Here is a 19,469-nt window from a genome sequence, read left to right as displayed (position 1 = left end):
GGTTTTTAAGGCGCTATTGGACCCAGATCTTGCTCTTTGATGGCAAACCAACCCAGCTACCCGCCTGAAACTGATCTCAAGGCAACCGAGATCAGTTCCCCTGGAGAAAATGGCTGCACGGCAGAGTGGACTCTCTGGCAGCGTACCCTGATGGAGCCCTTCTCCTCCCCAAACCCTGCCCTCCCCAGACTCCGCCCCTAAATACCCAGGTGTTTCCCAACCTAAAGCTGACCACCCTAGCAGAGCCTCCAGTCAGGACTGGGATATCGGTGAGCTGCTGTAGCACAGTGGCTAAGTGGCTGGGCTGTGAATCGGCACTCTACTGGTTCGAATCCCGTGACTGCCACTAGCGCAGTCGGTGGCCTTGGGTAAGGTGCTCTTCTCAGCCTCAGCTTCCCAGCTGCACTGTGGGGATAATAATAACACTGACTTGTTCACTGCTCTGGGTGAGGCACTAATCTGTCTAGAAGAGTAGTATATGTGTTGCTGCTGTTGTTGTTATAGGCTGTGGGTGCTCAACAATGCGCTTGTCTCCTTTTCACCTTATTAGCAAAACCGGAATGAAATGATGCAAATTTAAAAAAACAAAAAACCACAGAAGCCATTGCTCTGGCCTGCCCAACTGGTGCAACTTATACAAGCTGTGGAATTCAGCTTCAGTTGGCCACAAGATATATATATATATTAATTAGTATACAGTAAGCCCATGCCTGCTACGTCAGGGAAAGAAAGGAGCAGAGAGTTTCCTTTGGCCCGCCAAGCTTCTCAGAGAACCCACCCTGCTTTATTTACCAGGTATTGATTGATTTTTGTACAGAGAGCTATTAATTAAGCAGGAAAGACTGGGAGGGTCTGTGGTGCATGCAGATGGCGTTTGATGACAGAATGGGAATTCGCCAGACCAGTTTTATTTCCCCAAAGTAGCATCACTCGCATGCGCTTAACAAATTAAAATGGTTAGGCAATTGGAGGCCTGGGAGAACTTGACCCAACCTGCAGACATTCTCCACTCGGCCCCTAGAATACTGTCTGATCCAGGCCCTTAGTCTTTTTATTTCATTATACCCCATTTTCCTGCTCTACGGGGACCCAAAGTGGCTTACAGCATCGTTCCTCCTCCTCCAATGAGTCTCTCTACATGAGACATCTGACACGTAAAGAACACGTGTCGTGAGATGCAATGGTGGCTGGGAAGGGTTGTTTAAAAAGGCAAAGCTGGCGGCAGGGCAAAAGCTTTGCCATACACTGGAGCTGTGTGAAGGGACTGCGAAATGCCAAAGGGGAAACTTCAGCCCATTATAACCTCTCCAGATCCAAGCCCAGCTCTGCAAGGCAGCTACAGTCCATTTCTATTCCTCGCTGCCTTCTGGTTGTGATCCCACGCAGTTTTAGACTGGAGAGGTGAAACTGACAGAGCCTTTAGGGAGGCAAAGACAAAATTAACAAACCCTCTGAGGAGTGATGTCTGCCCGTCCTGCCTTTTTAAACTACTCTTCCTGGCTAACACTGCATCTCCTTACATTTGACGAACACATGTCGAGGTGTCTCATGTAGAGAGACGCAATTACTTGGTTGCAGTGTGATGGCACTTAATTCTGAACCCAGATCTGGACAGCCCAGGCTAGTCAGTTTTGGAAGCCAAGCCGGGTCAGCCATGGCTAGGATTTGGATGGGAGGCCCCCAAGGAAGTCCAGGGTTGCTAGGCGCCTCTGCCCATCACCATGAGTTGGTTGCCAGTTGGTGAGCTGCATTTATTATGAATTATTTTGCACTGAGCTTGCTTCCCCAGGCGTGTATATTTAGCCCGCCACCACCCCTGCATTTTTATTGAAAGGCTGTCCTGATTCCAAGCACTCCCCACTCCCATCGTGCAGCTTCTCAGCTAAGAGGCAGGTCTCTCCACTGAGGCTTCACTAGCAAACCCTGTCCCCAGTACATATTTCAGCTCTTCACTCTTGTTTGTGAGCCCAGGGGCAACTAAATGGGAGTGAGAACCTGTGGGGAAACTTCCATGGCCAGGACAGTATATCGGAGTACCCGCTGGTGTGGAGGGTGAAATGTATACCTTTGTGACCTGCTTGCTGGCTTCGGAGAAGGCCTCCCACTGGTCACTGTGAGAAACAGAATAGTGGCCTTCGTGGACCCTTGATCTGACCCAATGAGACAGTTATATTGCACTCATGAGGAGATCGATGCATGAGGAAGGGTCACAATGAGGGTTGCCAGATCCCCTTACTCTCCCAGTGGGGGAGCAGGGGGCTGGTACTCCTCTTCTTTAATAATAACAACAACAACATTCGATTTATACACCGCCCTTCAGGACAACTTAATGCCCACTCAGAGCAGTATACAAAGTATGTTATTATTATCCCCACAACAAAACACCCTGTGAGGTGGGTGGGGCTGAGAGAGCTCCAAGAAGCTGTGAGTAGCCCAAGGTCACCCAGCTGGCTTCAAGTGGAGGAGTGGGGAATCAAACCTGGCTCTCCAGATTAGAGTCCTGCTGCTCTTAACCACTACACCAAATTGGCTCTCTGAAAATCTTGTTGGTATTTAAGGTGATAATGGACTCTAATAATAATAATAATAATAATAATAATAATAATAATAATAGATTATATACTGCCCTTCTGGACAACTTAATGCCCACTCAGAGCAGTTTACAAAGTGTGTTATTATTATCCCCACAACAAAACACCCTGTGAGGTGGGTGGGGCTGAGAGAGCTCCGAGAGAGCTGTGACTGACCCAAGGTCACCCAGCTGGCTTCAAGAGGAGGAGTGGGGAATCAAACCTGGCTCTCCAGATTGTAGTCCCGCACTCTTAACCACTACATCAAACTGGGTCTCTCCAGTTTGTGTCCCATGCGTGCCCCCGCACCTGCGAGTTGATGTCCCTTCCAGGTGATGTCATCGTGCAGGCTCAGATGCGCGCATGTGCTTCAAGCAGGCCAATTTAGGCCTAAAACGGGCCCAGTTCAGCCCATTTGGGGTCCAAGTTGGGGCACTGCAAAGCATAGGAGTGCTCTTCTGTTGGATCCCCCGCTTCCACTGGGGGACTGGTAACAATAATTCTGATGGTTCTAAATGGAACCTCAGTATACAGGGGCAGTGTACCTCTCTCAGAGGCTGCCCAGAAACACCTGGCTAGCTAATATTGTAAAAGAGACACCGAACTTCAAGCTTGGTCTAATCTCACCAAGACAATTCCCACAATGTAAACAAGGTGATAACTCTGAGCAGAAAAGGGATAAAAGGGGGTCTGCTTTTCCTGGGGGGAGCTGGTTTTTATGGCACCAACAGTGCGATCCTAAACAGAGTTATACCTTTCTAAGTCCCTTGAAGTCAATGTCTTTTGAAAACTATGGTTCTATTCAGGGCTTTTTTTTCTGGGAAAAGACGTGGTGGAACTCAGTGGGTTGCCCTTGGAGAAAATGGTAACATGGCCGGTGGCCCCGCCCCCTGATCTCCAGACAGAGGGGAGTTGAGATTGCCCTCCGTGCCGAGAGCAATCTCAACTCCCCTCTGTCTGGAGATCAGGGGGCGGGGCCACCAGCCATGTGACCATTTTCAAGGGGTTCCGGAACTCCGTTCCACCACGTTCCAGCTGAAAAAAAGCCCTGATTCTATTTATGATTTCACTGGAAGTCTGTGAATTATATTACACAGTCAGCTGGCATCAGTATAATGGTTCATCAAGGTCACAAGGATAAGGCTGAAAATGGGCCGCGTGCGCCCCTCCAAATAGTCTGGTTGAGTTCCCCCCTCCCCAGCACAATTTCTAATGAACAGAGCAGAGACCTGCCGAATGTTTTCCAAATACAGCTGAAAAATAAAAGTTTTGAAAATTTGTCTAATTTGGGATAAACTCAGTTGAACTCGGCCTCACAACTTTCGAATAGCCATCGAGCTTTCAGTGTCAATAATCCAAAGCACCTTATTCAGCAGTCGTATGAGTAACCAAGGGGCTTTGGGGGCAGTCAAAAGGATTTTTTAAACGTTGTGATTATTTATAAGGTGCTGAGCTGAGCCAGCAGCAAGTAGCCGAAAAGATACCCAGTGGATTCTCAGCATTTACATGAGGTAGGGCTGTCAAATTCCGGGTGAGCTTGGAAATCTCCAGGAATTTCAAATGATCCGTTGCCCTGGAAAAAATGGCAGCTTTGGTATCACATTTCTGCTCTGCTCCCTCCTCTCCCTAAACTCCATTCTCCCCAGCTCCACCCCAAATCTCCATGAATTTCCCAACCCAGAGTTGGCAACCCTAACACACAGGGAGTACCAGGTTTGGTTGGGCTGAGATGAAGCCATGCTAGCACTTGTCCCCTAATCCTCCCGGTCACAGGTGAAAACCAGAGAAAAGGAAAAGGCCATTCAAATAACAGGACATCAGTTAACAAAAAAGCGTAGCTCAAACCCCTGCCAGGGGAAGTGGAAATGACATGGGAAAGGTGGGGGGAAAGGAACAGGTGTGTCATTCGCAGCAAGCGTCCAACGAAGATGAGGCAAATTAAAAGGCAGTAACTGTTTCCATTGCGCTTTAAACGAGCCGATCAATGAGATAATTTTCCTAAGTTGAACGCTGCTGACTGCAGCAAAGAGCCGGTACATTAAGATGGACCAAGAGCCCACGCACCATGCGCAAAGCTGCTGACAAGGTCATTGGAAAGACCCCCACGAGGCCGCTCATGCTCCAGCGTGTAATGCAGCGATTACAAAAACCCATTAGCAGCTCTCTAATTCATGGGCTCTCTTTAGCGTCACTCGGCTTACATTCGTCATCCTGTTCCGTCCGTTCACTGCGAGGAAAAAAACTTTCCAAATCTGAGTCTTTTGAAGCTCTCAAGCAATGCAGATGCTTTGATGCCCTTGTTTGGGGCATCTGTTGTACTGCACATACCCAGGAGTTGGGGTTTGGTGTAAAATTTGGCACACGGACAAACTCGGTGTGTCTTTCTAAATCAAGTCCCTAGTCCTCATGACACAAGAGACTCTTTACTCTAAGCCTGAGACAGACCGAATGGTTGCATTGGGGGCTTTCCTGCACTTTTTGCTGTAGCTCAGCTCCTTGACTGCATTGGTTTCCCCTCCTCCTGAACACTGTGTGATTTGCCAGTTGCTCACCTGGATTTTCTCCTAGTTTTCCTAGTGTTTTTTCAGATTGAAACATGGGGAAAATCTCAGGAAAGAAAAAAGCCACCACCAGCAAAAGCGTGTGTAAGGGTGCTGGGAACCAAACTTCAATAAAAATCCCAGTGTAGAAAAGCCTTGGGTTAATTTTTTTTAAATGCACACAAAACTACTAGGAGTTAACAATGCATTTTCAATTGCAAAATGCAAAATACGTCACTCTCGGGATCTCTTAAAGTACCAGGATTGGACTGATCATCTGCAAGCTGAATCGGGGTTTTAAAAACCGTAATTTCAGACAAAGTCTGAGCCAAGCCGCTCTTTATCTGGGCTGAACTACCCGTTACACTGTGTATGGCTCCCATTAAGCAGACAGGCACTCAAAGGTCCCAGTTGAAATGTAATTCTCAGGTGTGCCAGGCCCAATGTGGATCAGGTCCATGGGGCACAGGGAAAGGGTTAGGGTACTTAACTTAAGCCTTCCTCCCACACTGTTTTTCGACCTTGGAATTCCCCCAAATACTAACCGTTTCTGGCCTGAATTCTTCTTTTCTTAGAGCGGAACTACAAGTGACAAAAGGCACAGGTTGGACACTTGTCAGCTTCCCTCAAGTTTTGATGGGAAATGTAGGCAGCTCGGCAGAATGTTGGACAAGTGACCGTTGAAAAGTCCATTGGACAGCAGTCAGAGAACCAAGCTGCAAGACCAGAATGCCTACATTTCCCATCAAAACTTGAGGGGAGCTGACAAGTGTCCAACCTGTGCCTTTTGTCACTTGTAGTTCCGCTCTTATTCATATTTTCAGCTACGTTTTATGAACACTACTTAAGACTTATAGGTCAGAAGAGTAGAGGAAGGAAGGAAGGAAGGAAGGAAGGAAGGAAGGAAGGAAGGAAGGAAGGATGCCCCCCAGGAATAGTTACTTTTTCTGTTGGGGAAACTTATGCAAACAGCCTCTTTCCAAGGGCATTTCAGGTTAGGAAAAAGGCATGGAGCAGAAGGCCAATCTTTGATGTTCCCTGGATAATATTGGGACATTCACTCTCTTGCTGTAATAAAATGGAGGCTTGGAACCATATATGTGAGCCAAGTACTTAGAGGAAGCCTCCTCTACTCATAGCCAAGATCCAAAAATGGGCCCACATGTTCCAGAGCATCTAAATTTCGGCAGAGTGCTCCCAGCTTGCATCTTTTTGGCAGGACCCAGAACAGACTCAGTATAACATGTCGTTAGGCCAACAATCTAACCCACCTCAAAGGGCTGTTGTAAAGCTAAACCTTTGCTTCTCAGCAGGAATGAATGAAATGAATGAATGAAAACACGTTCCATAATCGAATGTTCATGGAACTTCTTGAACTCTCAGTAGAGAATGCCATATAAATGCTAAGAATTAACTAAAGGTCGCAACTAAAGGTCATACCCCATCTATGATTGGATCTTCTCAGCATTTTTAAAAATTCATTTCTGGTTCGGTGGCCCTGATTCAGACTGCAGCCACCCGCCAAGGGGAAGAGGTTTTCTCCCCTTCATCCCAGCCCACTAGGGTTGCCAGCTCCAGGTTGGGAAATTCCTGGAGATTTGGGGGTGGAGCCTGGAGAGGGCGGAGTTTAAGGAGGAGAGGGGCCTCAGCAGTGCATAATGCCATACAGTCCATCTTCCAGAACAGCCATTTTCTCCAGGGGAACTGATTTCTATGGCCTGGAGATCAGTTTAATTCCAGGAGATCTCCAGACACTTTCATTTATTAAATTTATTAAATTTAAATCCTTGCTGCCTTGCCCTGGGCCGTTTCCAGACGGCTTACCTTCTGCCACTCCATGCCGCAACGTCGCAGCTTGTGGCGGAGAAAACGCAAAATAGCGTGTTTTCTCGCGCGAGTTTTGCTCAACATCGCGCAAAACTCACGCGAGAAAATGCGATATTTCGCGTTCACCCCAGCACGAGCCACAGTGTTGCAGCACGGAGCGGCAGAAGGTAAGCCGTCTGGAAACGGCCCTGGACTCCCATAAACCTTCCCAAAGAAAGCACATGGTTGAAAGATGGTGGCCAGGTTTTTTATTCCTTCCTAGAGAGGCTCATTGGGAGTGGGTAGGATTTTGACAGGTAAAAGCAGGCAGGAGCAGAAAGATTAAGCCTCTTTCCCCCTCCCCGTGTGCTTTGATTCAAATCGGAGCTGCCAGCACGTGAAATGCACCTTCCGAAGATCTGTGATCTCTGTATGACTGTAAATTAGACACCAAAGTTCTCATACTTATGTAGGAAGGAATGCTAAGGAATGCTGTTTCTCGGCTTCTGCTCATTCGCAAAATTTTGGGCTGAGTTCTGCCCAACTTTTGAATTAGGGTGCAGGGAGGATTTTCGGCTACAAACACCTATTTTGCTCACACACACCCTCACGGTGTTAAAAGCAAGCAGAAAAATGGCTCTGGTTGACACAGAGCTGAAAAAATGGTGGAGCTTTGGCAGGAAGAATGTGAGATAGCAAGTTTAAGCCCTTGTGTGTACCATACAGTAACAAACAGGCCTGCACCGAATATTCGCAACTGAATATTTGTGATGTGAAATAGTTGGGGGAAATGCTCCCCGGACATCTACCTTTCCCATGTCAATTTAGAATAACTTTGTAGAACTGATTGGCTGTCATAATAGTTTTACACACATACCCAAAAAGTCATAAGAACATAAGAACATAAGCAAAGCCATGTTGGATCAGGCCAGTGGCCCATCCAGTCCAACATTCTGTCACACACAGTGGCTAGAAATCCAGTGCCATCTAAAGGACTGTCAGTGAGGCCAGGACACCAGAAGCCCTCCCACTGCCTTCCTTCCAGCACCAAGACAACAGAGCACCACCTCCCCACAAAGAGAATACCATCTATCTCCTGTGGCTAATAGCCACTGATGGACCTCTGCTCCATATATTTGTCCAGTCCCCTCTTGAAGCTGGCAATGCTTGTAGCTGCCACCAACTCCTGTGGCAACGAATTCCATGTGTTTATCACCCTTTGTGTAAAGTAGTAAAGTCATCACATTGTGAATATCATTAGACTATATACTAACATTCCCGAAAGCAATGAAATTAAGTCAGAGGGAGAGCAATGGGCGTTACCAGAATATCAAATTTTAGGGAGACATGCTTGAATGCATTATTGAGGGCATGCCACTCCCAACAGCTGTGCTTAAACTATTACCCCCCTCTTTAGGGTCTTCCAAAAGTTGTCAAAAGAAGCTGTCCTTTTTGTGGCCCCCGTAACCAGGGCTAAGAGGTCTGGATCAGCCTTAATAGTAAGCATCTTGATCCACTTTCTAGGATGTTCATTTGCTCTTGGAGTTGCAGGCAATGGAGGGAAAGACACTAGCAGTTAGCTGCTTAGGGAGACTGTGGTTTTAAAACGAGAGGGCCAGCAATTCTGGCTCTACCCACCTCTTGGTGAGCCAGCGGCTTTTAAACCTATGGTTGCCCATTGTAAACACCAACAGGGGCTTGAACAAGAATCATTTCTACTTACTCACAGGGCTTTTTTCTGGGAAAAGAGGTGGTGGAACTCAGTGGCGTAGCGTGGAAGTGATGTCATTGCACAGGGCGCAGCTGCCCCCTGGGAGCACTCCCACGATTCGGGCCCACTCTCCTCCCTGTCCCTTACCTGGAAGCCCTTCAGTGCAGCCACCCATGCCGCCACCGCCAGCTCGGCACGCTCCATGGCCAGCAGCCACTGTAGGAGGGCCAGCTCGGCACCCAGTGAACTGGCCGCCCTGCTGGCGTGGCAGGTGGTGTGGGAAGCCTCCCGTGGATGCAGTGCAGGCTCTCCTCGGTGTGGCACCTCCTAAAAATTTTGTGCCCAGGGCGACTGCCTCTCTGTTCCCCACCCGCACCCCCCACTATGCCACTGGCCCGAGAAAGGCCATGAGCTCAGGTTGCCTGGGCGCAGGGCTGGAGCAGAGGAGCGCCGGGAAGGGGAAGCGTCAGTGCCTGGTCTCTGTGCCTGGGACAGGAAATCTTCTGCACCAACTGGCCACACCTGCTGCTTCACTGCCTGGGGCGCCCTTGTGGGCAAGGAAGCTCCCTTCTGCCTCTGGCTGGGGGGGAAACACTAGAGGAAGTGGCAGTAGAGGCAGCCCCTCCCCAGCAAGCTGGGGCACGGGTCCCGCTCCTGTTTCGCCACCTCTGAGGCTCAGCATGCCGTGAAAGAGCTGGACGCCTCCCGCTGCACGCAGGGAGGAAACGGGATCAGAGGGCAAGGCCGCCAGACACATGATTACTTTTGAGAGGTGCTGGAACTGTGTTCCACTGTGTTCACGCTGAAAAAAAGCCCTGCTCACACAGGAGTGAAAAAATAGGGGAACTCTACCAAAGCCTCCGAGTTTATTCATGCGGGGTTGCCACCTCTGGGTTGGTACATTCCCGGAGATTTGGGGATGGAATTTCTGAACTCAAGAGTTGGCAAATCTATTCCAAATACATACAAATCTCTATTTGTGCTACATAGACAAGGTGATATGCTGAAATCTTTCAGATACCTGACTTCCGGTTGATGATGCCTACTGCAAAAAAGCCCTATTGCACCCAGAGGAACAAGATGCCCAGATGCCAAAGGAAGCCGGCAGATCACATCACGTGGCTGGATTCCTCAGGAGCTGTGGTCTGACTTCAGTTATTACTTAAACATGCAAATCTCAGCATAGGAGAGAGGGAAATGGGTCCTTCGGTCCTCTCGCAACATCCAGGTGAAAATAACGCAAACTGACAACGCGAGATGGGAAAGGCAAAAGCAGCCCTGAATTCATTAGCTGGGAAAGACTGTGGCTCAATAGACTTGGCTGGGGAACGCAGAAATGGGAAAGGACAAGCCCCTCCACTTTTTCTTGGCAGCAAAGAGCTCTAATTCACTCGCTTGTCATCCCCTGCTCCAATCTTTCCCAGTTCCTAGCTAGTGACTTGATTCCTTCCCCCAAGAGGATTCCTAGGGCTCTGTATTCTTTACGGCTCATGAAAAAAAGACCCAATCCAGTCCTTCAAAAACCTCTCACAAAGGGGGAGAGGCTGTGCCTCAAGGAAAACAAGATAAAACCAGGCAAATAAAACATGCAAACATATAATAATAATAACATTCGATTTATATACCGCCCTTCAGGACAACTTAATGCCCACTCAGAGAGGTTTACAAAGTATGTTACTATTATCCCCACAACAAAACACTCTGTGAGGTGGGTGGGGCTGAGAGAGCTCCGAGAGAGCTGTGACTGACCCAAGGTCACCCAGCTGGCTTCAAGTGGAGGAGTAGGGAATCAACCCCTGCTCTCCAGATTAGAGTCCCGCGCTCTTAACCGCTACATCAAACTGGCTTTCATATGAAGTTGTTCAGAATCAGACCAATGGGCCCTTTTCACACTGCTTACCTGCTCCCGGGATGTTGCGAAATATCGCACAAAAACAGCGGAAGATAGCGTCTTCTCGCGAGAGTTTTGCGCGACATCGCACACAACTCTCGTGGGAAGAAGCTATCTTCTGCGGGTTTTGCGCAATATTTTGCAATGTCCTGGGAGCAGGTAAGCAGAGTGAAAAGGGCCCATTGGTCTGTCCAGCAGCTCCTGGACAGAGTCTTTTCTAACTTCTGCTACCCAACATCCTTTGAAACGAACTAATGAACTTAAATTGAATCTAGGACCTTCGGCGTGCAAAGCTGGCACTCCCCACCAGTTCACTGACCCTACCTGTTCTTTATGGTCTTCACCCATAAAGAAGGAAAGTCTCAAATGTAACTGCCTTATCCCAAGTCGGACGATGGTCCCCTCTATCCCAGTGTTCTCTGCTTTGACCAGTGGCCGCTCTACTGGGTCTCAGGCAAGGGAAGCTATTCGGCCACATCTCCCACAAGAGATCCTTGAGCAGAAGATACCAGAGATCGAATGTGGGACCTTCCACATGCATAATACGTGCTTGACCATTAAGCCGTTGCCCTTCCCCCCAAATTATTATCAAGGCGTATGACAATGCCTTATGCCCCCAAGTTAGATCTTTGGCCTCTCTAGGTCAGCATTGTTTCTTTATTTTTTGGGGTTTTTGCTTGCTTCATTTATACCCCAATGAGATCCTAAAGTGGCTTACCTCGTTCTCCTTTCCTCCAATTTATCCTCACAACAACCCTGTGAGGTAGGTTAGGCTGTGTGTGAGACTGGGCCAAAGTCACCCAACAAGCTGCTATAGCAGAGTGGGGATTCAAAACTGAGTCTCCTAGATCCTGGGCCCGCATTCTAACCACTACACAACACTGTCTACCATAACAGTCATGGATCGTCAGTGTCTTGAGTAAGGACAACAAAAAAGGGAGAAAAAAAACACAACCCTACAGAAGAGCTGCCTTCCTGTGCCGGACTTGGACCTGTAAAGGTCATAATGGGCTGAAGTTTCCCTTCGGACATTTCACAGCCCCTTCAGTTCCAAAATTTTGTGAAGAAATACTTCCTTTTCTCTGCCCTTAACCTTCTGCCACTCAGCTTCTCTGGGTATCTCTGAATTCTCATGTTATATAAAGGATCTTCTCTCCCACCCCCTGCATATTTAAATTCCTTGCTGGCTTTCTAAGGAAGCAATAGCCCAGATCAGTTCACAGCCCCGTCACACAGCTCCAGTGTATAGCAAAGACTTTGCGCTGCCGCCAGCTCTGCCTTTTTAAACTACCCTTCCCAGCTAACATTGCATCTCCTGACACGTGTTCTTCCCGTGTCAGATGTCTCGTGCAGAGAGAGACTCAGTTCCAAGGCTGAGAAAAGAGATCTGAACTTGAAAATAATGAAAAGAATAACCACCACAGACATTTACATAATTTCCAGTATTTCTCAGATGAAAACAGGGACCGCTGTTGACTTTTGACCCCTCCCCCCCATATATAAAATATTTCCAGCTCTGGCCCCAGAAGGCTCAACCCTACTGGCTGCATGCTCTTCTCCTTCAACAGCCGGCCCTCCACCAATTTCCAAGCCAAGAAGTGGATTTGTTCTTTTGCTTCAAGCTGTACTTGAAAACTTGCCCTACAATGTATTATCAGCAGATCAAAATAAACCTCGCCAGCTGTAGTGGGTGAAGTGGCAGGCTGTGCACTGCGTGGCACCTTATTTATTTATTGAAAATATTTTTTTTATTCCACTCTTCTGAACCATTTGAGGGGTGGTTCAAAGAAGGAAAGGAGGGGGGAAATACCATTTTTAACCACGCTCACATTATAAATGGCAGATACATAAATGCTATGACAAGCTACATAAAAATATAATTAGCAAAGAATAAATCTACGTTTTTATTCTGCCCTTCCTCCGAGGAGCTGAGGCTAGAGGGGAGAGCCGAGGGTGAGTGAAGTGCCTCTTTCACAGACACTACATACAAGCCACTTTGCCCTAGGGTTGCCAAGGGTTGCCAGGAAAATTCCTGGAGCTTTGGGGGTGGAGCCTGGGCATGGAAAATTTGGGGAGGGGGGCAGAGCTTAGCAAGGGTGATATGCCACACAGTCCAGCCTCCAAAGCTGCTGCGTCCTCCAAGGGAACTCGTCTCTCTTGTTTGGAGATCACTTGTAATTCTGGGAGAACTCCAGGCCTCACCGAGAGGTTACTGAAAACAAACAACACAAGAACCGTTTCCACGCTACTCACCTTCTTCCGGAACGGGGTGCAACGTCACGCGTTTTTACCGTGACGTTTCGCCCCTTTCCTGAAGAAGGTGAGCAGTCTGGAAACGGCCAAGGGCTCCTCCGGAGCTGTAACCACTATAATGCAAGGAAAACCCCCATCTGGAAGAAACACAAGTATAGATTCTCTAATAGTATTATAATTTTTCTTTGTATTTTTACTTAAAGTGCACAGTGCTATAGTAATATATGACATAAATAAATAAAGAAAAATATATAAATATGAATAAATATCACAATAAATATTTATAATATACTAAGAACTAGAGCCTTGAGACAGCCTGTAGATATTTAAAGAAATAACAAAGATAACAAAAGTATTTAGCAATAAAACAAATCTGCTGGAGCAGCAGCCACACACATCCGAATCGCAACCCCATCCAACCAAAAGTCCTATTTATATAATATATGAACCCTGCCCGACATAACAATAAATACAACACATAATTTAATACTTCAGAGTATGCTATTCCTATTTGGCACAAAGTTCAAGATCCAATTGGTGAAAGATAAGTACATTGGACATAATAAGGACATAGGGACATTGGTTAAAGATAAGGACATTTTTCACCAATTGGATCTTTGTTAGTCTGTAGTTGCAAAAGAGTAAAAAGTCCAGTAGCACCTTTAAGACTAACTTTATAGTAGCATACGCTTTTGAGAACCACAGCTCTCTTCGTCAGATGCAACTTTATTGATGAAGAGAGCTGTGGTTCTCAAAAGCTTATACTACAATAAAGTTGGTTAGTTTTAAAGGTGCTACTGGACTCTATACTATTTTGGAGAAAGAGGATGTAACCCTCTTCCGCTGCTCATACAGGCAGCTCCTTTGGATCTTGGCTTCTGTTCGGGTCTCTCAGACTCATTTGTGAGGCCCAAACAGCCTGCAAGAACTTCATGAGAACTCTGGTCTGGCTCTTTCGAAGAAATTAATTTACGATTCCAGTTTGAAGGATGTGAGAATTGGCTGGAGGCTGCATTTTTCCTAAACACTGCTGGTGACGGTGTTGCCGAAAGAAAAGAAGTGGGTGGGGGAAGGAACTTGGCTCTAAACGTGAGGGAAGTACTGGGGAGCGGAATGGAGAACATTTTAAAAATCAGCATCTCAGCTTAAGCTGTCAGTTATTAAAGGAGGTCAGGTCACAGGAGAAGATTAATTAGCAATGGGGCTTCCCTTTTAAACTGATTTCCCCTCCCAAGGGTGCAACACTATATAAGGATGTTTATTTTCAGAAAGTGTGAATGCTATGGTGGAAGAGAATGGTTAAAACAGATGCAACTTAAGTTAGGCAGCATCTGCACACTGTTGGCTCTTGCACCTTCTGTGAGCTAGAAAAAATCGTTTGCAATGGGGTTGTCTTAGCCACACAAGAAAATGCAATTATAAATTACTGTGGCTGCTTCCAGACAAGGATTTCCACCTGGGTGGAACACAACTGCCCACCCCCCCCCTATTTTTTGCAGATATTCTACATGCTTCTACATGACCGCGTGCTCTTTCCAAGCACAACTGACGGGGCTTCAAGACTTTCTTCTTTAAGATGGTTTGAAAGAAAGCCTCCTCTTCTCCAACTTAAACAGGAAAACATAGGGTAGCTGTGGGCAAAGACTACGTGCAGAAACTCTGCCCACAGCTTAGGTTGCCAACTACCTGATGGGGTCTGGAGATCTCCCAGAATTACAACCGAAGGGATAATTTTTGAGCAGTATGACAAAATGCTCTCCTCTTGGGGGGGGGGGGGAGGTGATGTTTACTTCTGTGCTGACATGCAGATTTGAATAATATTAGAGTAGATATCTCAACAAGCTGCCTAGCATTTCCACTGGGCATTACTTTTTTCCAGGCCTTTTTTTCTGGGGAAAGAGGTGGTGGAACTCAGAGGGTTGCCCTCGGAGAAAATGGTCACATGGCTGGTGGCCCCGCTCCCTGATCTCCAGACAGAGGGGAGTTGAGATGGCCCTCCGCACCACTTGGTGGCATGGAGGGCAACCTAAACTCCCCTCTGCCTGGAGATCAGGGGGCGGGGCCACCAGCCATGTGACCATTTTCAAGAGGTTCGGGAACTCTGTTCCACTGCGTTCCAGCTGGGGAAAAGCCCTGCTTTTTACTATTTTGAAACCCTTGCAAAATTTAACTCGAGTCACTTTAAAACAACACTTACTCATTTGTGATACGCTTACCCCACTTTTGCATCCAGCAAGGCCCACTAAGCAAATTATGATAAAAATAGAAAACAAACTCTAAAATCAACATAAATCGACACCAAGAGGCCGGCTCAGTGCAGCTTCAGCAAATCAACCAGAAATGGCAGCCCAAACAGAAGGGACGGAGGAGGGATCGTTATTCTATTTTTACCCTACCTCCTTGTATGGACGTCAGGGTTGTATACCTAACACAGATAAGTTGAGAAATAGCAATTGACCCGCAAAGTGGCAGCTACAAGGGGATTTGAAGCCAGGTCTCCAGAAGCAAACAATATCATTTAAACTAAGAGCTAAGCTACAAGTGACGCCAGACATGTGTTTTTTAACGTATCAGGGATGCAATTTTACCTGGGAACTGTAGTTTCAAACAGCGTAATGTCCCTACCACGGGAAGGCAGGGGAGGAGAAGAGCTTTTCAAAGATGGTTTTCAAAGACAAGGCCATGCGGGATCGCTGGGGAAGAGGAAATTTGCAATTGTTGTCTTGCAATCTCAATGGAGAGATGAACTACCAGCACTTCCCCTACCCTGCCTCCCTGCACTAGGGCAAGGTCCTGTCTTCCTCTCTCCATTGAGAGTGCAAGAAAACAATTTTAAGGTTCGTCTCTCACAATGATCCCGCACAGCTCTCCTTATGCTAGGGACATAATACTGTTTTCAACTACATTTCCCAGGTGAAATTGTGTTCCCGACACGTTTAAAAAAACGAATCTGGTGTCACTTGTAGGTTAGCTCTAAGTGTCTGGCTTGCCTCCAATGTCCTCTGAAAAATGAGTGGCTTTGAAAGACCTCTATGGACAAAAACTGTACGAGGCAGATAAGAAGGGGAAAAAATTCGATAACCTCAGTACCACCACTAAGAAGACCCTGTTCCATTGTAGCCCCCTCCTGGGCATCATTTCTCTCAACCCTATACAGACTTGTTGTAACTTGCCATCCCACAACATCACATCCCACAACCATAGTTCGCGCATGGAGGACAATGCAGTGGTAAAGTGGACAGCACCACTTTGGTTTTCAGATGGTGGATTCCAGCATTGAATGCATAGAAATCCCTAAATAATAGAAGGCGATCCTAGCAAGGGCGAAGGTTTCTATCTTTTTCTTTTCTTGCCATGCTAGCCTTCTATTTTTAGGAGAGTATCCCAAAATGTGATTTTCCACCTGCGTTCAAAGTGGTACCGTCAGTTCTATTACCACATTTATCCATTGCCACCTGATCTCTCTGCATGTGTGAATCAGGCCTGACAGTCACATGAGTCATGAAAGAAATACTCTGTTTTGTTTCCAACAGAAATAAACCATGACTGTGTACACATGAAAAATCTCTGTGCAGCTCTTGTTGCCGCTGCGAATACAGAGGCATTCATAGTAACATGACAGCATCCACACAGCAGTTTCCCTTGTGCGTTCCTTCCCAGCAGCCACCATTTCTTCCCTTCACTATAGAGCTTCCTAATATTGGTAACTGACTAGTTGTTATAGTGTTAAAATGATGTAGTGGTTAAGAGCACGGGACTCTAATCTGGAGAACCGGGTTTGATTCCCCACTCCTCCACTTGAAGCCAGCTGGGTGACCGTGGGTCAGTCACAGCTTCTAGCTCTCTCAGCCCCACCCACCTCTCAGGGTGTTTTGTTGCGGGGATAATCATGACATAGTTTGTAAACCACTCTGAGTGGGTGTTAAGTCATCCTGAGGGGTGGTATATAAATCGAATGTTGTTGTTACTGCAACAATGTACCCGTTCCCAGATTTTATTTTGAAAAATTAAGTCTGCGGCCAGTTTCCTTGCAGAATTACAAGGGGAAATCTACAGACTGTTATGTTTTCCTTTATAACTCTGGAATGAAAAGGTCAGGAGACTTACATCGTTGCAGTAGATCATTATAATGCTATAGCGATCTGTCGATTACAGATTTTCCCAGAAAGCCATCTGGGTGGGAACGGTGGACATGAGGGTGGAGGTAAGGAAAACAGCACCAAAGTGGGCGGCACCTACAAAAACGCGTGCTGTCTCATCCATATGGTTTCCAAAGGCACTTTGACTGCAAGCTTTTCTGAACATCAGTCGTGGTTGGAAAAGATCACATCAAGGATAACATGATGCAGAAGTTCCCCAAAACGGTGTGCTGGAATGGTGAAACGTGTGGGGAAAGCCCTTAGAAGATAAAGGACTTGCAACCTCTCTTACCCACCCACCCCTCGGACCCTAGTCAAAAGCATCCACTTCCCACTACCACGCTTGGGCACTGTTCACCACATTGAAAAAAACAGGGCAACTTCTATCAGGGATTGTGTTGATAACCAAAATATAAACGTCCATTCATCTAGGAACAGGCGTCCTTTAAAAGCCAGCATCTTGTCAGAATATTTTCGTCCCGCTTTACTGCAACATGATTGCCAAAACTAATCTTCCGTTCGCTGTGTGTGTATAAGCTATGTGACAATATTTTAGCAAGTGTAAATGTGGTCATCAAAGAGGAAACGAGCCTGGAGTTTTCCAGATGGCTGGCAAGGAGGAGCCTGGGACAGCTCCCGGAGATCGTGGCTGTCTTTTGGGGGCACTGAGGCTGTTTCACGCGCAGCCTGGGCATCTCCTGTCCTGGCTCATCTGCTACCTCCATAAAGAAACAGAAAGAAAACACCGAAAGTCTCCTGGCGCAGACTAGCGAGTGAAAATGGTCCTGGAACCTCTCCCCTTGTGGCTGTACAATTCAGCGTTGTATGGACCTAGGCAACCTCCAGGTGAAGTACCCAGCACAAACCACACTTGGGGGCTAATAAACCTACAATTCCAATATTTTTGAACATATAAATTATGCTTTTATGTGCAAAATGCTCAGTGCAATAAATATATATAAATATAAAGATGTTAAATACAAAAAACCAGTTCATATATCAATGTAACCGTTCATTCATCCGTCAGGCAAAGAGATAAAGACAGGAATCTGAAATGTATAAGGTATATAAATTAGACCGTACACCTATAAATAAGTCCCTCAGTGCCGGAAATGAAAGTCTCTGAAGCTGATGGTCGTTTGTTCTTTAACTTTCTAATGACTATCCTTTGGAATTTTGCAAGGCCTTCAACACCCCCGTACCTATTGAATCGACGGCAACACGGGAGTGTCCAGAGTCTGGGAACCACTGGAAAATTGTTTTAATATGGGAGTCTTGCCCGGGCCAATCTGGGGCAAAAACTGGACCCAGCAGGACCAAAATAACACACGATAGCAGAAGCCAGTGAGGATGTGCATGCAGAGTCCCCAGACACTATCCCAGGAGGTCAAAAAACGGCAGGAAACCATTTGGAAAACAGAATGCCAGAATGGCCTTCACTGCAGGGAGCCAGTTTGGTGTAGCGGTTAAGAGAGGCAGGACTCTAATCTGGAGAGCCGGGTTTGATTCCCCACTCCCCCGCTTGAAGCCAGCTGGGTGACCTTGGGTCAGTCACAGCTCTCTCAGAGCTCTCTCAGCCCCACCCACCTCACAAGGTGATTGTCGTGAGGATAATAATAACACTTTGTAAACTGCTGAGAGTGGGTGTTAAGTTGTCTTGAAGGGCGGTATATAAATTATTATTATTATTATTATTATTATTATTATTAAGATTTCACACCACACAATCAATAATAAAGATCACATGTTATCACCGATCGACCTTGCTGAGCTGATACGAGTTTCCACCAGAGACAAGTATCAGCCAGGTATCGGTGTAAAATGTACGCTGTTCCAAGTAGCGTTATCTTTTGCAGTTCTGTAGGTGTGATATAACAGAAAGCTGATATAAGAAAGCTTTCTATATAAGTTGTGAAGTTTTTCAAAATAGTTCCCAGTGCCTTGATGACAATGGGGGCTATTTTTTATTATTATTATTATTATTATTATTATTATTATTATTATTATTATTACTATTACTACTACTACTACTACTACTACTACTACTACTACTACTACTACTACTACTACAACAGGGGCTTGGTAGCAGAGAGAGGAGGTATGATGGGGTATGCCCCAGCAGTGGGCAGCACCATACGCGTTGAATTTTTAAGTCCCCTGGAAGTATAGGGGGCAAATTGGTTAGAGGGTCTTTGTCTGGCCTCCATTTTATCTCGCCCTTATGGGAACTTTGTTAATTTCACAGGCAGAGAGGAGTGGATTTGATGCGACTTTATTCCTCCTTGACTTCTACAAGGAATCCTGCTCGAATTCCAGGGCACAATCTGGAAAAGGCCCTGAAGGGAAATTGACAGGATTTCCCCCCAAAGAACTCCAGATCGCCTTAGGTTAGACCAGAGCGTTTCAGAGATAGGCCGATTCTAACAGGGTTACGCTTTGTTCCCATCCACCATTTCATAAACTGGGGAGGAAAGGCAGGGTAATCTTCGGTCAGTCACTCTTTTGCAGACTGACCTACATCACAGGGGTGTCATGAGGATAGAACAGGGAGGGGAACTC

General features: G+C 46.6%; 1 protein-coding gene across 1 annotated transcript in view; it reads right to left on the bottom strand.

The window, feature by feature from the left end:
- TMEM240 (transmembrane protein 240) overlaps nucleotides 1-19,469 on the bottom strand; it is a 37,558-nt gene that overhangs the window by 7,357 nt on the left and 10,732 nt on the right. The gene's annotated exons all lie outside the window — the stretch shown is intronic.

Source organism: Eublepharis macularius, chromosome 17, assembly GCF_028583425.1.
Source record: "Eublepharis macularius isolate TG4126 chromosome 17, MPM_Emac_v1.0, whole genome shotgun sequence".
In the NCBI taxonomy this organism is placed as follows: domain Eukaryota; kingdom Metazoa; phylum Chordata; class Lepidosauria; order Squamata; family Eublepharidae; genus Eublepharis; species Eublepharis macularius.
Note: the sequence above shows the minus strand (reverse complement) of the source record. Positions and strands in the feature narration are given on the sequence as shown.